Source organism: Buteo buteo, chromosome 12, assembly GCF_964188355.1.
Source record: "Buteo buteo chromosome 12, bButBut1.hap1.1, whole genome shotgun sequence".
Lineage (NCBI taxonomy): Eukaryota > Metazoa > Chordata > Aves > Accipitriformes > Accipitridae > Buteo > Buteo buteo.
In genome coordinates, this window is record NC_134182.1 from 10,285,224 (window position 1) to 10,303,888 (window position 18,665).

General features: G+C 41.3%; 1 protein-coding gene across 9 annotated transcripts in view; it reads left to right on the forward strand.

Moving 5' to 3' along the window:
- ESRRG (estrogen related receptor gamma) overlaps positions 1-18,665 on the forward strand; it is a 386,503-nt gene that overhangs the window by 10,504 nt on the left and 357,334 nt on the right. The window contains exon 1 of one of the 9 annotated variants that reach the window (XM_075042631.1): positions 1,119-1,180. The exons of the other annotated variants lie outside the window; for them this stretch is intronic. The gene's annotated coding sequence lies outside the window, so the exon portion shown is untranslated. Of the gene's footprint in view, positions 1-1,118; positions 1,181-18,665 lie in introns of those variants that run through there. 9 annotated transcript variants of the gene reach the window in all.

Consider the following 18,665-nt stretch of genomic DNA (forward strand, 5'->3'; position numbering starts at 1 on the left):
TCCGATCCGAACGTGTCCACTTTTGCGACTGCGACTAATAAAAGCCTTGAGCTCCCTTTCAATAAATTTTTCATACGCAATGATACTTCTGTTTATCAGATTAATTTCTCCCAGGTTAGCCTGATTGATAGCTGGATTGTGGTTTCTTAAGAGCTTTCTCCATGAAACCCCACCGAAGAGCTGCATTCCATTTAACCAGTGAATGTAAAAACTGGTAACCATGGATTCAGCCACCACTAACTGTCGAGAGCAATGACTTGTTGTAAACAATACAAATGAGCCAGGATAGCAGAAGCAACCAGACATGAAATGATTTTAATAGAAATTACGGTAAAGGTCATGTGATACTGTATCAGCTTGAATTCAGTGTTAAAGGGAAAGTATTTCAGTTTTTCAGGTTTGATTTAAATTGCACGTCCCCACTGGCTTCATGTTTGTGTAAGACCCCCAGAAGGGAAAATGAAGCAGTTCTTTGGAAATGCCTCTGCTTAATTGCACGTTGTGACTTAGGCCCTGATCCTGAAAATGTAGGAATAGCTCTAATCAGTGGGATTATTCACGTACTTAAGTGTAAGTGTTTGTAGGATCGAGGCCTTTCTAGATAAGTTAGCAAGAAAAAAAAATATAATCTAAGGAAATAATAACCTGTCACTAAAGGTAAATAATGGAAATGCAACTTTTACTACTGTTGTGTGGTTTGCTTGGAGATTTTCGTTTGCTTGTTTTGATAACATGAAAACAAGTTATATTTATCCCTTTGTTTTTAAATGTTATGACTTTCATTTCTCATCTACCATTCCTCAAATCCTCTTCCTAATTTATAGCCTCTCTTTTGGAGAACTGGTAAACCATAGTGTCAGCTATTATAATACAGCATGATGATAGGCACATGCAGATCGCATGAGCAGTCGTGTGTCCTATCTCAGGAATTTCCATCCCTACAAAATCTTTGCTGACTCCCAGCTGTCACATGGCTGTCACTCACAAATTCTAACCATAACCAAATCCTCCTCCCCGGGCATGCGCTCACCAAACCTCTCTACGTAGAGGCAGGCACAAATGTCCCTGCTTAAGCACTTTCTCTGCGTAAATGGGTCTCTCCCCCAAGCCTGCTGCATTCCACTAATGTTTCTCCCTTAATTTGTTCCTGGGTGCTACTTCCCTGCTGTGCCTGTGCTTGGTAAGGAGGAACCTGGAATGGGAATAGTACTCAGTAAGAAATGCAAGCAAAAATAACTTTGCACGTTATTTAATATAACAATTCAAATCAGTGTGAATCTAAATTCACAGCTTTCGTGCCCCCCTAAACCTCTCAATAACAATTAACCCTTACTGTTCCGTAGACAGCACTGTCACCTTGCAGTATACTGACTTCATGTTTTGTGTATTTACTTGTCATAACATTATTTGGAAAACTTGGATTATAAGAGTCCTAGACTGGAACTTTGGTATTTCTATATTTCTAGGTTATTTCTGTATTTTATAGATGTCACATACATCTGTGTTGTTTTGTCAGTGGTTATGATTTCTGTATTTTTCAACCAGAAGTATTTCAAACAATTTCTCATCAGTCTCTTACAGCTGACTAGTCTCTGTCAAGCACAGGTTGCAAGTAAAATGCATAGGTAGATACAGGAGAAATTCTGCTTTCCCTGTTCTTCTGAGCTGCCTTGCCAGACGGAGGGGGCGATTGCTTGTGTCAGTCGGGAAGGTAAGATTTAGCTTATACATAGATTAACAGCAGGCAAAAATAGACTGACTTCTACTGAAAAGAAATATTTTTGAGAAGTAAAAGGAAAGCACTTAAACAGGAATATTTGGGGGAAAAAAATGCCAAATTGCAAGATATTTTCTGTTGCTTGTTTGTGTCAGTGTTAAGAGTGTATTGGGGTACTCCTGCAAAGCAGACGTATAAGTATATTAACACTTTCCCGAAAGGGAGGAGGTGGTTGGACAGAAAAGATACCACCTTGACTTTGCGTATCTATCCTGGGACGAATCCAGAACTGAAAGTAAAATGCAGGTGAAAGCACAGGGAGACTCGAGACCAGTATCCAAGTAAACTGGGGAAACCACACTGGCCTCCTCACCACAAGCTCATTACGAAGCATTCGTAATTCCTACACCCCTTGAAAACTAGGTGGGGAATGTTTGAATTGTTGTGCCTGGCAGAAGAAACCGCGTTTCAGTCTGGAGAGGTAATGCAGTGTTCAGGAAGGAAGGAGTGCACCGTGGTCCCATGGACTTCGCTGGCATGGGGCGATGGGCAATTTTCCTTTGCTCACAGTATCTTCGGCATCTTTACGATCTGTGACATACATGCTTGTCTACTCTCCTGTATTTTGCATCCAATACTGATTCTGTAACACAAGACTTGCAGGAGTTAGTGGGTGAGCTGCCAGAATGCCCATCTGCAGATCAGAAGAACTGTTTCTCTCCCAGTTTATAAAGTTCAGGTGCTGGTTGATGGGCAGCTGCAGGAGACTTACACCAGAATTCTCATTTGAAGCAGAGCTCTGTGAAGATGTATTTGAATCACCAAAATGGAGACCTCAGTGTTTTACTCATAAAGAAATCAGTGTGTGCAGTCAGGCAAATGTTGCAATACATACTTGGGGACTGGCAGAAATATTTACCATTAAAATAATTAGTAATAATTAATGATACCTCCCTTGTAAACACAGTAATATAGAATAATAACAAAAAGTTGTGTTTTGTGATTGTAATTCTAATCTACTACTTTTATGCAAAGGCCACTTTTGTCAGGTAGATATTTTTTGTATAAAAAGTGTCATATAGGCAGTCCTGTCAACTAAATTCAAGTGGTGTAAGTACAGGTACCTTTTTTTAAAAAAAAAGAAAAAGAAAAAAGCAGTCTTGATACTTGATATGGAGGTTCCAGGTGTAGGGTATATGGGGCAAACTGGTATCCGCATCTACTCACACTTTACTTCATGGTTGAGACAGCCAACAGCACTGCCGATAAGCGAGAAATAAATTGTTAGCTTTTGTCAGGTGGACTTCTGGCTATCAGGAACTGGACTGAAACTACTTAATTTCATGGAGCATGGCAAACTAGTTGGTTATGGAATGACAGAATATTGTTCTTTGAGTTATTAACTCTATGTAAGCTTCACAGTGTTTTATAAATTTCTGCTCCTTTCTAGTTTTACTTCTTAGCTGATATGGGTAGGTGAAGGTTTTTTTGAGGACACCTGTAGTCATTTTGTCTTTTGAACATTTCCAAATGTACTTCCCGTGGGCTATTGAAGACCCATGATTTATGGGTTATAATGTCCTCCCAGTCAGCAAAATTGTCGTGGGGTCTAAAGACAGGACTGTGATCTGTATCAGCTGGATTAACTTTCCATTAACTTCCCATGACTAGAACACATCTTTGATTATTCTGCATTATTCCTTTGTACGAAATAAGGTCGTTCTGTATGTATTTTAGTTTTAACAGAACCAGACTGTCACTGACCATCAGCTTTTGCATGCATAGACTCTCTTCTCCCTGGCAAGGCTTTAGGCCCAGATCCACAAAAGGATTAGATGCCTTAAGTGGGACTTAAGTGGGATTTAGGCATTGAAAGCCCAAGCTGAGATCCTCAATATCCCCACTGAACTGCCACCTAACCTTAGAAGTTGCCTAACCCGTGTGAGTGCCTACATTTTCAATATCCAGCTTTCCCAGGTGGCCAAAGATCTACTTTGGATGTTCTCAAGCACTTCCATCCTGACAAGGTTGAGCCTCTCTGCTCCATCTTTTCCCCCATGTCCTGACAGACTTCAGAAAACACAAGCTCCTCTTGCAAAACGGTGGATTTCTGTGTGTGATGTATCTCACTTTCTCCAGCTGTGTCCTTGAAGGAAAGGACCCTCCAGTAGGTTTCTTTCAGGAGCAGGCAGTGAACCTTGAAAAAGATAGCAAAACTAAGAAATCTGAGTATCACTGCTTAAACACATAGGTCCTGGAGAAGAAGTGGGACTTCAGATGTGTGTGGCCTTTGTCGTCTCTCACTGGCAGTCTTGGACTCTGCTTGGCGATGGCCGCTCCTGAATTTGCTGGCGCTGCAGAAGACATGGGGGCAACTACCAGGGCCGAGGGCTCCATCGCACGGGCAGACCACCTTAAAGTTGCGTACTGGGATGCAAAATTATTATTGCTCCTCGAGGTTTTCTTGGAGAATCCAGGCCCCAGTGTTTTGTAACAGCAGTTTTGGGGGGAAGCACTTTGCGAGGGAAGGACTCTTTTCTGCAAGAAGTCACTCAGGGTTTCACCTGACTCTGTGATATATGGTGGATGTTTTGTTTTTCAAAAGCCAGACTTATTGGGGTGTTCCATGTGTGCACCCAGAAATAATAATCACTTTTTTAGGACTCGGTGTCAAGAATTTCTTGTGCCGTGGCTGGATTGATAGCTGTCTTGCTCTGCGGAGGCCAAAGCAAATAATGTCTTGTTAGTAGCTGAGTAAGTGGTCCTGTGCCATCACTTATTTCTCAGCTATACTCGTGACATTTCATGTGTTCTCAGCCATGTCTGTTGTTTGTTTAAATCCTGCTCAGTTCCTTGATTTATCAGTTTTCTGTAGACTTTTGTTCGAGTAGTCCCAAATGCTATCCTATTTCAAATAGATACATCCTTATCAGCAAATAGTCTTTCATCAATAACTTTAACTCTTTCACATAAGTCTGCATGCATTCACTTTGATCCTCTATTTTTTAAAATACTGGGGTTTTTTATGGGGGCAGAATTTAGGAAATCTCTTAGAATTTCTCCTGAATCATTCCCTCTTTTTATGCAAAAGTTGTACAGGCATTTGCTTGTACCTTTTCTCCATAATAATAGATAAGAACATTTATCTCCCCCCCCCCCCCCCTTTTTTTTTTTTCCCTGAAAGAGAGAACTTTTTCTCAGGGAATTCCTAGTTTTCTAATTTGTCAAAGATAGCTGGACTGCATGCAACCTTAATATTATTTATTGCTGCTTTTGATTTATGTACATGTGTACAATCCTGAAAACAACAATACAGAATGTAAAACATATTTGTATAGAGGCATAGCCTAGAAACTATACAAGCACAAAAAAAGATATAATCTTTGAAAATTTAGAAACTGCAATCATAAAAAGCCTATATATAGTGAATAAACTTACATGTAATAACAAGTACTATGTGTGTTACAAAACCTAGTTGTGTTTATATTGAGGCAGCTAGAATTTGTAGGACTTTCTATGATAATGACATCTTAATAGCTAAGTATATTATCCATGTGTTTTAAAAACTGATACAGGGAGATCTGTTATTTTAATGGAGAGTGTATGTTATAAATTAACCTGTAACTTTCAGTCCACTAACTTCATGTTTTCAGAATAGCATACTTGAATTATTTTACATTTATTTTGGTATTTTAATACATACAAACATTGGCTCCTAAACACATCTTTCATAATTTTATTTGTACTTTTGAATTATTTGTCACATAATCTCACTGTGGCGTTTCAAGGACAAACAATATCATAAGATTTGTTAGGGGCAGCCTTGTGAGTGTTCCTGTGTTGCTGTTTTACCTCTTTTACTGCAGAAGATGTGCTCCTGGACTTCCATGAAGACACTAACGTGTTATACAGAGTGACAAAACCGAGCACAAATTAGGTATAGCCAGGTGTATTAGGCTTATACACCTATACCTAATGTAATACTTTATATTAGGTATATGAAGAAACCCACTGCTGGCCAATTGCAGGAGGGAGCTGGTATTGTGAGTGTTAAATCATCATACATAATGAATGTATGACTATTGTATGGAACCAATTTTAGGTATAGGAAGTTCAGCAAATATTGTGCCTTGGTGGTTGCCAGATCACTTGCGTGCTTGCTAAATCCTGTATACAGTGCTTCCGTTTGCTGGGTTACTCATTGAGCTTTTAATAGTCAACTTAATTTTAGTTAAGGTTCAGTTTAGTAACTCTCACAATTAGTGGAAAATATTGCCAGCATTCATCTGGTAAACCGTATTACATACGATATGCACACGCACAGTACGTGCAGAGGTAGAAGATAACAGATCGATTTTGATGGATCCCATCGTGACTAGCTTTTAAGGATAAATTACGGAACCTTTTAATTATTGGGGGTAACCTTGCAGAAAATTGAATCTTGAGTTTGCATGTAGGAGGAAGTTTGGTCTCCTTTGCTCACCATCGCTTCCCAATCCCGACAGTGTCTCCGCGCGCTGGGGTCCCTGGCTCCCTGTCAGCCTGCGGGCTCCGCGTCTGTGCCGGAGACGTGCCCCTGCTGAGGTGGGCTCAGAGCCGTCGTAAAAGCGAGAGGTCTTCTTCTCGGGGCAAGCTTCTGAGCCTCGTCCTGCTTATTTGCTTTGTCTGTCTGAAAGCAGCTGAGGTACAGGAGGTAAGTAAGTCTGCTGCTTGACTCTTTTAAGGCATTTTTATGGGTTGTTTTATGGGTATGGGTAAAGGACTACAGGTGAGATTTTTTTTTGCCCTCATATAAAATGGAGATATGACTTCAGCCAGCCAGATAGCGTTCTGTGAAGTGAAATACTGGGGACGATAACCGTAACTAAGGATTAACTTGGAAATAAAGGCAGAGGTACAACAACCAAATGCAGCAAGAGGGTGTTTTTTCTTTTCTGCCGAGTGAATAGGTTAAAATGTATGTGTCTGGCTGACGTTGCCGCAGAATGAAGGCCCGTATGTATGTTCGCACAGGACGGACACTACAAGGACAGTCAGAGCAGTGTCTTGCCCTGTCAACGGTGCTCATGTCTGATCTAGGATTTCTCAGATCCATAAATACCCAAAACGCAGGTGTCGCTGACAAAATAAGTAGAAATTGTGTAAAAGAGGAGGCACAAGGGCATACGCTTTCTTTATCATAATTGTGTCCCTTGCTCAGAAGTAAATGCTGGTTACTTCTGTGAGGAGTGAAATTCAGGAGTGCACGTGCCAGTCCAGGCCATTGGGCTACAAGTCACTGTCTTGAAACTGTCTTCTGTGTGCAGGGTCCAACCCCGGTTACAAATACACTGATTTACGTAAAGGTAATAATATTTTTTTGCCATAGAAACCTAGTGTAGGAAAAGTGAGATTGGCAATAGGCCCCTATCGAGTTGGATGACGAACAGGCAGCAGAGAACTCTGATTTATAGGAGGATGTAGGTAAGTGAGGATCTTTGCATATGAAATCGTTCTTCAGCTGTATGGAAAAGCACACAGGATAAAGTCTTGGCTTCACTGAGATCAGTGGGAATCAGTCTTGATATCGTTGTAGATTCTGTATATTCCTGCAGTGCTCTTCTCACTGGTGACAGAAACACCAGTACAGACTTCAGCAGAATCCTCACCATCACATTAGGTTTGATCTTTACAGGAAAGGTATCACTGGTAGTAATATTACGGAATAAAAAAATACTGCCAAAGACAGGGGTTTTAAAGCTTTCTCTTTTATATTTTGACCCTGTTATTCTGAGTGATACCAGCATAGAAATTTTTGCAATGCAGGGCAAGAATGTTTTTTTTTCCGAGTTTTTCCAGTTAGAGGAAACAGGATCAAGATTTAGGATGCTAATCATAAGAGGTCTCAAAAAAGGAAAAATAGCAATACCTATCTTGTAGGAATAGTTGTTTGTAAAGTATGTGAACTCCTTGACAGAAAGGAGCCATAAGAAATTCCGTGCAGTTATTCCTCTGTGACAGAAGCCTGTATTAGGCTTCTGTTAGTCTCCTTTATTTGCAACAAAACCTTTGAATATCATTTCAAGACGTTCAGCTATAAGAAACGATGTGATAATGAGGACAGAGGATAGGTCACGAGTCTGCAAATATGTGTGAGGAGATGGTGAGCTTAACCTACCAGGTGAAAGAAAGGTTAGTATAGCAACTGCATGAACACTTCAAAGCATGCACCTAGTTTGCTGCACTAACTTAATTATCCCTGCTATAGATATGTTTGACAAACATATCTATAGCCCAGATACTGTTACTTCTCAGTGGGAAATAGCAGAAGGCTTCTGTTTGGTTGCCAGTTGACCGAATCCTGCCTTCTACTTCCTCGCATTACTCTTTTCAAGGACTTTCCCTGTGTCTTTGCTTATTGGATGAAGAGAAACTTTACCACCTTCTTTTTAACAGTGGAAAATATTGTAAGGTGGGGAATGAGGCAGCCTGATGGGATGGGTGTAAAATGATTTTTTAAGCAAGTCTGATGAAGATTTAGTCTCCTTTTAATCAAATACTGCCTGAGCCAACCCAAAATAAGCTTTTATCGCTCACGCTGAAGCAACCGTATTCTGGTGTCAGCACTATTTCTCAGCAAGCATCTTGTGTCCTCCATGTAATACAGGGTGTTTTTGAGCATCCCGGTGTTGTTGACTTTCTCCACAAGCAGTGTGATCTGAAATGTAAAGAGGCAGGATTACTCCAGCACTTCCTATCGCACAGAAACGCAAGCCGGTCTTTTGACAGTAAAACGTGGCCTGCTGTTGGCAAGCTGTGGGCTTTAATAGGCCGAGACCGTGGGGAACTTTTCAGCTTTTTAGTCTTTCTGTTTCTGTAAAGTCTGTTACGCAGGGAGGTACAGTTTTTAAACGTGGTCATTTTTAATTCCTGTCCCTGGAGTCTGGCTGACAGATTGGGAGTGCGGAGGATGGGAGTGGGCTGAAAAGACAAGCTGAAAACACAGGTTGTATACATACATTGAAATGGAGCAAAACAAAAATAAACGAACTTAGGTGAACACAGAGGGGATCTGCTTTAGGGCCACTCTTAATGCCTGTTTTAGATGGCCTGTGGTGAAAATCATTAGCTTAAAAAGATGCTATTTATGTCTCCTTTGAACTGAGTTTATGCAAACTCACTCATTAACCAGCAGTTCTAACTGGAGAGAATGGAGATAAAATTTTGGTAGATTTTTTCCTTTTTGATCAGAACAATAGGATTTTCATTGCAAACCTTAAAAAAAGAAATAGCTTTGACATGCGTTCTTTTTCATACACAGTTTATATTAGCTACCTCCCTTGTTTAGAAACCCATAGGCATTGATGTATGCTAAATATTGTTTGTTCAACAAAAACTTAAAAATCAGAAATGTGGTTTCGTAGATGTAAATCTGGAATTCATCCACTGTCTTTTGAGGTGCTACTGTGGATTCTCACTTTTGTAATGAGGATCAAAACTTGTTTGTTGACAGAGTAGTTTTCTGATTTAAGAGTGCAGGTGAACATCGGTATGTTTTATTGACTCATTTTGTGCTCCATAGTGATTTTGACAGGTCATGCTGAAAGTAACACTTTGAGCTTTCCAAATTTTTATTTGTTCTGTGTTGGCCATTTGAATTTTGTTACAAAACCCTACTTCTGTGATAATTTCTGCAAGCTTGTCTCTTTTGGAGGAAAGTATTGACTTTTCCCTATTTCTAGCAAACTCTTCGTGGTTTTCTCTTTGTTTCCTCTATCATAATAATTTTTCTTTTTTCTTGATGGTTGTTAAACCTATTTTTTCCTTTACACATGGAAGAGAATAAAAGTTTTGAGAAGAGGCATTTATAGTTTGATTAGTTTCTGCTGTCCTACTGTAACTGAAAGGAGGATTGCATCTTACATGAAGTATTTACTTGTACATGTAGTAGTAGCTAGAGTAGAATAGGTGATTGTGAGCTATTATTTTTGAACACAGAGTGTTTGAAACAAGGTATTAAAAGCAATAAGCGTATAGATAATTAAGGAAAAACTATTCCTTTGATGCAACGTATGCATCTTTCCATGTCAACTATAAGAGAAGTGTGTTCATACCTGGAGATAGTGATGTAGTCTAATGGAAAGAGCAAATGCCTGGGAGTCAGGGGGTGGGTTGCATTCTGGCTCTTTCCCAGTCTGCACACCTTTGTAAAATATTTTGAGATTTCTGGATGAAAAGCATTATAAAAGAGCTAAGTGTTATTTAAGCCTGCTTAGTTAGACAGTAGGCTTTAGTCTGTATTATTTTCTGGTTTGTGTGTTACATGAATAGAGTGTGAAACTGCTAGGAGAGCCTTTTGTTCTTGCACACCAGCTCTTTCCTTCATCCTCTTTTTTTCTGGCTTAATCACATGTTATTGGGTGGTAAAGCATACAGCAGCTACTGGTGCAATAAGGAGGTGCATAAACAGCAAACATATTGAAACATGAACAACAACTAGGTTTTTTGGACGCCTCTGGAAGAGCCCCTTGGTGCGTTACTGTGGGAAGATGACAGGTACACCCTGTCCCGTGATTGTCCATGTAGCTGGTACTTCTTCGGTGTCCTGCAATGTGCTCCCTATCCCGTTCTGCTAAAAGGCCACTCTGTCGTCTCCAAACAGTGACAAGAGACTAATGGGTAGCTTCAGAGCTCCACCGATGACAGATCTGTATTTATGGCTTTATTAGTACATGTGCCACTTACAAACATAACCTCTAGGGCAGGACTTCCAAACTGCCGCCATCACAGAAGGATCTTTCCTGCTGTGCAATGTAATGCCTTCAGCAGACCCCTCTTCTCTGCTGGACTATATGCAGAAGACCTGTATAGCAGTTCAGGCAGCACGTGTTGCCCAAATACTTGTTTTGCCCTTTCCTCTGAAAGAAGGGCAACAGGCTGGATTTCTCCATATCAGTATGTAATAGCTCACTTAGTACAAGAAACATGCAATGTAGCTGGAGAACCTTGCTCTAAAAAAAAGTCTGTAACTGCAAGTGAAGATTTCTAAAAGCGGATCACTAATCTGGAAAAATTGTATGTATTGTGTTAAAGGAAGTCTCTGAGCCGCAAATAGATGGACGTTGGGAAGAGTAGTCTGGGGAATTGTCACTATATGCCTGCCCCATGACCTTCACTAAGCATCTGCTGTTTGCCACTGTCCCGAGCAAGCCTACAAGCATTAGTGGCGCTTTCGTTTCACCTGCTGTGGCCGTTCTCCTAGATACAGCAGAACATAGATGATGGTGAATGTGTGTGGATAGCTGAGTGGACGTTCACTGGGGAATATATAGCAGTGGAGACATTAACTACATCCCTTCATAATCCCTTTTCTGACAGTTCCTCATAGAATTAGTTTTTTTTTTTCTGGCAGCGTATGAAAATGCTGTTGACTACTTTGCGCTTGAGAGTCAAGCAAATTCAACAAGCTTACTCCTTTCTTGTTGCTCTTTGGGTGTCCTCTGTAGTGAGAACTTGAACTCCTGCGATTCTAGCCCTGTATTTGTAATTCAGTGTGGATGGTCACCAGAATGCCATGGGTTTTTTATTATTTTTATTATTATTTTGTTTAATTTACTTCTTGGCTAGTCCACAGCTGTAAAAATAAAGCCAGGCTCTGACAGAAAGAGATGACCTAAAACTGATGTTAAATAGTTCCCTATCACATCAGAAATGGAGACTGGACCCTTGCAGTTTTAATGTCTCACAGAGGGGGGGGTGACACTTTCCTTCGGTGTGGAATTTGAATGTCGCCTTTGTGAATGGCAGAATATGAAGTTGGCCTGTGACACAGTGATTTCACCTGCTTGGTTTTAAGGGACTGTCCCGCCTCTGAAGCCTAGGAGCTTCTCCAAAATATTATTTAGTTAATTTGAAAACATAATTGTCTCCAAAATATCCTTGTCTAGAGTTTCTACAAAGTCTATAGAGGCTTGATGCATGATGGATTTTTTTTATCAAGCACCTGCTTTCTTTGCCTAGCTCAGTTATGCAGCAAGGTTGTTTTTACAGTACTAAGAAGTGAGCAATATATTCCATATGCCACCAAGCTTTGTAAAGAATCCTGCTGATGACAATTTCACAGCTGCTGAGAAATAGGCCAAGCCTTCCCTATAAAGTGACAGTAAGGAAAAGAATATCTATTCCATTGGGATTGGCCATGCGTCCTCCCCAACTTCTTCCCTCTTGAAGGAAAATGCTAGCACTTCTGAACTATGTAACAACAGATGGTGGCAGAAACCAATTTCCACTGCAAAGCCATTTGGTCAGGAAGTATCAAAAAATGTTTTGGAATTGTGAAAATGAATTCTTGGCTGCAGGGCTACCAGCAGTCTACTAGGAATGAGACATGAAGCAACTGCTTACACAAACCCAAGAGCCTGCTTGGCCCTGAAAGAAATGGCTTTGGTCAAACATTTTAGAAATTAAAACCTTTACATATGTAGGGTCTGGACTTCAGAAGTGTTCTTTGTATTATGGGTGTTACAAGAATTAGGTTCTTAATTTCTGGGCACCAATTGCTTGACCAACTACCAAGAAAGCAGCCTTCAAAATATGCAGAATGACCTCCAGCTGAGACAAGCTTAATATAGCTCCTACTGGCCTAGTCAGGTGGAACCTTCCCTTTTGGCTCAGCCGATTTGCTGCCCACAGACCATGAAAGTCCCAGGGCTCTGGTAACATACAGGGGCACAAAATTGATGCAGAAGCAGCACAGGCCACTCTACTGATGGGTTATGTCTAGTAACTTGTGTGCGTCCACGAGTTGCTGGACACAGCAGGTTCCTTTGGTGATTTCTGTAGCTGACCAAATGTGCCTCTTCGGAGAGCACTTTGGGAAGTATAATGTGTTTCTTTTTTAGAAGTGCACCGTAGATGCCTGTCTGTGCCATAACTCTCCGAAATTAACAGCATGTTTTTCCCTCCAGCATTTCCGTTGCATGTCTTAGTTGCTCATATAGCACTGTACGTTGAAAATGGTTTGAGACAACTTCCCATAGATGTAGGACATACTTGATACTTGCCAAGCCATCTTATTTTATCTATTCTGTTAGAAATGTATACCAAATTATACGGTAACGTCATGTCACCAGAAACACAGAGCAGATGGAAGTATCTTTCCACATATTGACTCATGTTACTCTGATGAAAAGAATTTGTTTCTCTCCTTCTGTCAAGCCTGCTAGCCTCTGGCAAAGGATGCAACCCTCAGCGAGGAGAACTTTACCAATAATGTTCAAGTGACCATCTGATTTAAATATACTATCATCGGGCGATAGAGCTAGCCTGCATCAACAACTCTTTGGAGTAGCCAGTCCTATTTGTTATGTTTGTGTAAGGTAACTTAAACCAAGTAATTTTGTTCCAGGTTGAGGAGACTTGAAGGAATTAACCCTTGAGGAAGTAGATATTCAGCTTTTATAAGGAAACCTTCAAGGCCCCAGTATTGGGCCCTTTGGAGACAAATCCTAATAAAGCAAGTGCCAGGTCTCTGACCTGTACTTTTACATAGAAAAGTGACACCCCCCCACAACGGTTTGCAAACTGCCAGTGAAATTCTGACAAATAAAATAACTACAGATGTCCCGTGAGCAACTGAAAAGCAGATACCCTCCGTATTTCTGTTTGTTGTGAGTGGTATTTGACTTGATGAGAGCGCAGTTCTCAGGTTGAAAACACGTGAAACTGAAGTCAAAAGGGAGTCAGTGTAATCATTAACTGACTCACCTTCTGGATGTGACAAGTAATGAACCAGTCTAAACTTGCCTGGAGCTTTCTTTGGGACAATACCCACAGGGGAAACCCTCTTACGCTCAAGTGAAGCGTTATCAAATGGGCCCTCTATTTTCCCCAAATGCCAGCTCTTTTCTGTCTTGTCTCTAACCACCTGAGGACATATAACTGCTGATCTCAGCATCCCGGCTAGCATTTGCATCTCGGGGCTTAAGTACACGATAGTAAAATCCCCAACACAGCCTTTTTCACAAAAATCGTGTACGCTTTTTGTTTGTTTCTTTTTTTCTTACTAGCCTGCTCCCACAACCAGGGAAAACGTTTTATCTGCCCGCGCTGGGATTTTCACGTTTGCAAACCTCTTTAACCAGCATTTGGCTCTTTCCACTTTCTTACTTTGATTTGGATGACTGCCTGAAGCACCTGCTAATGGCCTGAAGCGTTCAAGCCGAAATTTGCAGTTTGTGTCCCACACGCACTCAGACTGTTCGTTACCTGCCTTCTGGAGCACCTGCTACACGGTTTGGGCTTGAGAGCCTGCTTTCTACCCGCTGACAGCAGCACTCCTCACAACACCGGCTCTCCTCAGCTTTGTCCTGCTCTCTCCGTAGCCTGTACTTCAGCTTTGCCTAGGCCTTCCAGGTAACATCGATGTTGTCCTGCTTGTTCTAATGCTTAAGTGAAGAACGGGGTTTCCCCCCGGTACGTAGGAACAAAGGGGATGCAAAGGGAAATCAGTCATTGTGGTCATCTTAAAAACCTTCACCAGGGCATTCACGAGCAGACCTTTTTAATTTTTAAAAAAAGGTTTTAGAGGCAGACTGTGAACTGGCACAGCTTGCTGAAATCGGCCTGTAGATCAGTGGTGATCAGAAGCCAGATGGCAATTCGGTGTTCAGGAAACGTAGGAAACAGCATTGCCGCTTTACAGAGAAGGACCAAAAGAAACCTGAGAGACCCGAGGAACACTCCTCCCTTTCTCCTGCTCCTGCTGCCTTTTGAGGATCTTTTGTATGCTTTTCCATGTGGTTGCTCCTGATGCCTGAACATAGGGAAGGCTGTTAGAATTAGCCCTGTAGGCTGCAATTCATGCATCGCCCTGGCAAGGGGCAATCCTAATGGAGGCTTTCAGAGGTAACAACTTCCAACAGGAAATTTATTTCCATTCTGCCTTGGGAAGCATTAGCTTTTCCCAGAGTCTTGGTCTGTGCCCAGGGTATAATTTACATGGACCTTCCCTTTCCAAAAAGGTGTTTGTTTTCTCTGTTAGAAGGATGCTGTTAACAGGTACAGAAGAAGCTTACATGTTGGCTTCCCACCTGGGTATTTACACTTATGTTACCTGTGGGTCCCTTTACTGGCAGGATCATCCTCTTCCCCAATGAGCTGTATTTGTTAATACAGCCACACTGTGCCCTCCACCCACCTTCCATGTTAGTGCCGTGTGGGGTTTCCCCCATGTTGTCGTTTAACCCCAGCCAGCAACTAAGTACCATGCAGCCACTCGCTCACTTCCCGCCCCCGCCGCAGTGGGATGGGGGAGAGAATCAGGGAAAAAAACCTAAAACCCATGGGTTGAGATAAGAACAGTTTAATAGGACAGATAGGAAGAAAATAATAATGATAATGATAACAATAATAAAATGACAACAACAACAACAACAATAATAACAATAATAAAAGTATTGGAATATATAAAACAAGTGATGCACAGTGCTCACCACTCGCCAACCCATGCCCAGTTAGTTCCCGAGCAGTGATCCCCCCCAGGCCAACTCCCCCCAGTTTATATACTGGACATGACGTCACATGGTATGGAATACCCCTTTGGCCAGTTTGGGTCAGCTGTCCTGGCTGTGTCCTGTGCCAACTTCTTGTGCCCCTCCAGCCTTCTTGCTGGCTGGGCGTGAGAAGCTGAAAAATCCTTGACTTAGTCTAAACACTACTTAGCAATAACTGAAAACATCAGTGTTATCAACATTCTTCTCATACTACATCCAAAACATAGCACTATACCAGCTACTAGAAAGAAAATCAACTCCATCCCAGCGGAAACCAGGACACCCCAGGAATCGAAGCACCTCTCTACGTGCCCAGGCTGCAAACTGAGCCTTGTCCACACCAGTGGCATCTGCTCTTGCAGAACTGGGCAGGGCAAAGGCTCATTTTTTCCTCTTCGCTTTCCTTTGGTTGCCTCAAAATAACCCTAATTAATTTTGTGGAGAGTTTAGTTTGCTCCCATGATGGGTTTGCTCTTTGTGCAGATCTCTTGCATGCTATATTTAGGTATGGTTTTTGGAACACCATGTGACCCGAATCAGATAACTTCTGAACTCCTAATCATGTCTTTGACACTGACTCCCTCCGTGGCTTTGGGGCATTTTATGGTTGTTTTCTTACATACAGAATGAAAACAGATATACTCATCTGCCTTGTAAAAGCTGCTGCCAGGGTTAAGAAATACTTAAGACATTGGTTTAAGCTAAATTTCATTTTACTATTTCTACTTTATTGTCATAGCTTTATTGTTTCTTAGATGTTTAACTTCAGAAAATGATTCTTTACCATCTTAGTTTTTCTTAACGGATGACCCTGTTTCGCCATTTTAGAAGAAAGAAACAAGTTTCTTCTGTGTTTGTAGATGAAAATAGGGCAGAGAGGAAAAACCCAAGTGCCCTCATTTCCTGCCCTGCACAAACTTTCTTCCTTTGTTTACTAGTTGGTCAATCCATGTAGATGAAAAGCCCAAAACGTTGACCTGAACTATTTCCCCTTGTGCTAGCTACGTCCCTTTTCTTAACAGGGGAAGTTAGTTACCTGGTTCGTTTTTTCCTGATTCTTCACGTTATGCAGCCTGGCTTGCATCCTGTCATCATCCACTGCTCAAGGCCACTCAAGCCCTGGAGGAAGCCGAGCTCCCTTTGGCTCCGCATCCAGCACGACTGGGGTTTGGAGCCTGTCATCCATTTCAAGGCATCATCTCTTTGTTGCTCATGTCCATAATTGCCCCTTTCTGTGTCTTGGCTACTTCTTTAGGGAGCTGTAGTGCTGGCATTTCTTTTGGCTTCACCTTTTTTTTTTGCCCTGACCCCTCAAGGCCTTTTGATAGGCAACTGGATCAAAAGGCCTTTTTGGCCTTCAGTAGTTGGAAAGGAGCTTGGTTTAACCAGGTAGGTAGTCAGATAAAGAATAGGAGAAATTATGGGAATAATTCTCATCCTTTAGGAAGTAGTGGACAGAGAGGAAGAGAATCTTTCCTCATTTCAAGTCAAATTTATTAAGGCTAATTATAAACAGTAGCTTTTTCCCCTGTGTTGGTTTGGTTTTTTTTTAAATTCCTTCAGAATTAAATCCTTTGCCCAAGTGCTTATTCCTTCCCTCCTACAATAGCAGTAAAAAGCAAAATAATACATATAACAAAAATCAGCTTTGAGAAAAAGGCAGATAATGAAATATCTGACAAAGACTCTGCAATATGTGTCTGTCAGAGAAAAAAAACATTCTTATATTTGAATCTCTGAAATGTAACTGCACCAGACTAGTTGGGGAAAATTTGTTTGAAGATGTATTACGTTCCACGATCAAATGGAAAAAATGGCACCTGTCATCATATTTAGAAAACAGCTGGGTAGCATGGCCAAGTGCCATCGTCTCTTTTCACATGGCCTTTATGCTGAAACCATCCAAGCTCCATTCTCAGCAACTGGAGAAACCCTGTGCCTTTAAATGGTTACAGAAACATCTACTTAGGGGCCAGCTCTTATTGCAGCAAAGCCTGCTTCTGATGCTTCTAATTAGCAGTTAATGGATTATACTTTACTTTTATAACCAACCCAGCAGGCACTCTTCTATAGTATTTTTCAGCTATTTTCAGTAGAAGATATATGCAATAGCGCTGCTCTTCATGCTTTCATTTTCAGCATGCAGAAAATATTAGAAATAAATCACTATCTGAAATTATTTTAGCACTCAAATGCTTAAGTCCGATTAAGCATTTCCTAAATGCATTTTCTTTCATCTGATATCTTAGAAAAACTGTAATGGGTTAATTGCCCTATCTATTTCAGACTTTGATGCAGAATCGCCTAAATACATATATATTGTTAATTAAAATATTTATATACCGAGTGAAAAGCCTGCTTTTTTAAAATTTGCAAACACAGCTCCAATATGTATTCATTTAGGAAAAAGTGTTTTTCCAGCTGAACACAGTACAGGTACACACAGAAGCTTAGATGCTTCAGAAGTTAGATGGGCTTGTAGAAACTAATGATTTTTATACTTACTTTGAATTAAAATAGCAATGAGATTAGTGGCATTAAAGACTTGCAATGCTATATATGTGTGTGTGCATATGTGTGTGTATACACAATATATAGAGAGTATATATGTGTCAGAGTGTGTATACAAACCTGTGCATGTGCACAGATATCTATATTGACTAAAGAAATACATTTACATAGGTTTTAATTGGAAGATTATACTATTTCCCCCTCAGGGAATTAATTTTGGTGCCAGTTTCTAGCAGGAAACCTAGCTCACTGAGACCGCCTTTGAAGCTGCTCTTCACTGAGGCCACGCTTCCAGTAGGACAAGGTCTAACACTGGTTAGACTGGAACAGGAGGGGGAGCTCTCACTGCACTAGCCAGGAAAGGGGAGGACAAGGTACCCAAGCCAAGGAAAAGAGGGGGAGCGACCACCAACCAGCTGCAGGTGAGATGTGCCCTCCCTCTGCTCCCATTTACTGTGGGCCCTTCACCAAAGTGGAGAACTGGGCTTCTCCAGCCCTTACTCACGTCAGTAACACACACACACAGACACACACAAAGGCTTTGGCTCAGTTGGTAAGCAATTCCAGGTTATATCCATGGCTTGCAGCAAAGGAAGGGCCGCTTGCAAGGCTCCTGGTTTGTAAACACATTTGTGTTCTCATCCTCATGCAGCACCCTGCTTGCTAGCTACAAGAAAGGCACTAAACTGGTGCGGTTGTGTTTGTTGAAGGCGGTGAGTTCCAAAATCCTGCCCGGAAAAAATGTGGAAACTGCTATTACTTTTACACAGCGAATACAAAAGAAAAGGAAGGGAAGAAAAAGGAAGGTTGGCTAGTGGTTATTATGTGAAATAGCTCCCTCAGTGTGATGGGACAAGGGCAACTTACTTTCCGTCCTGGTTTTTGGGGAGGATGGGTTTGGGCTT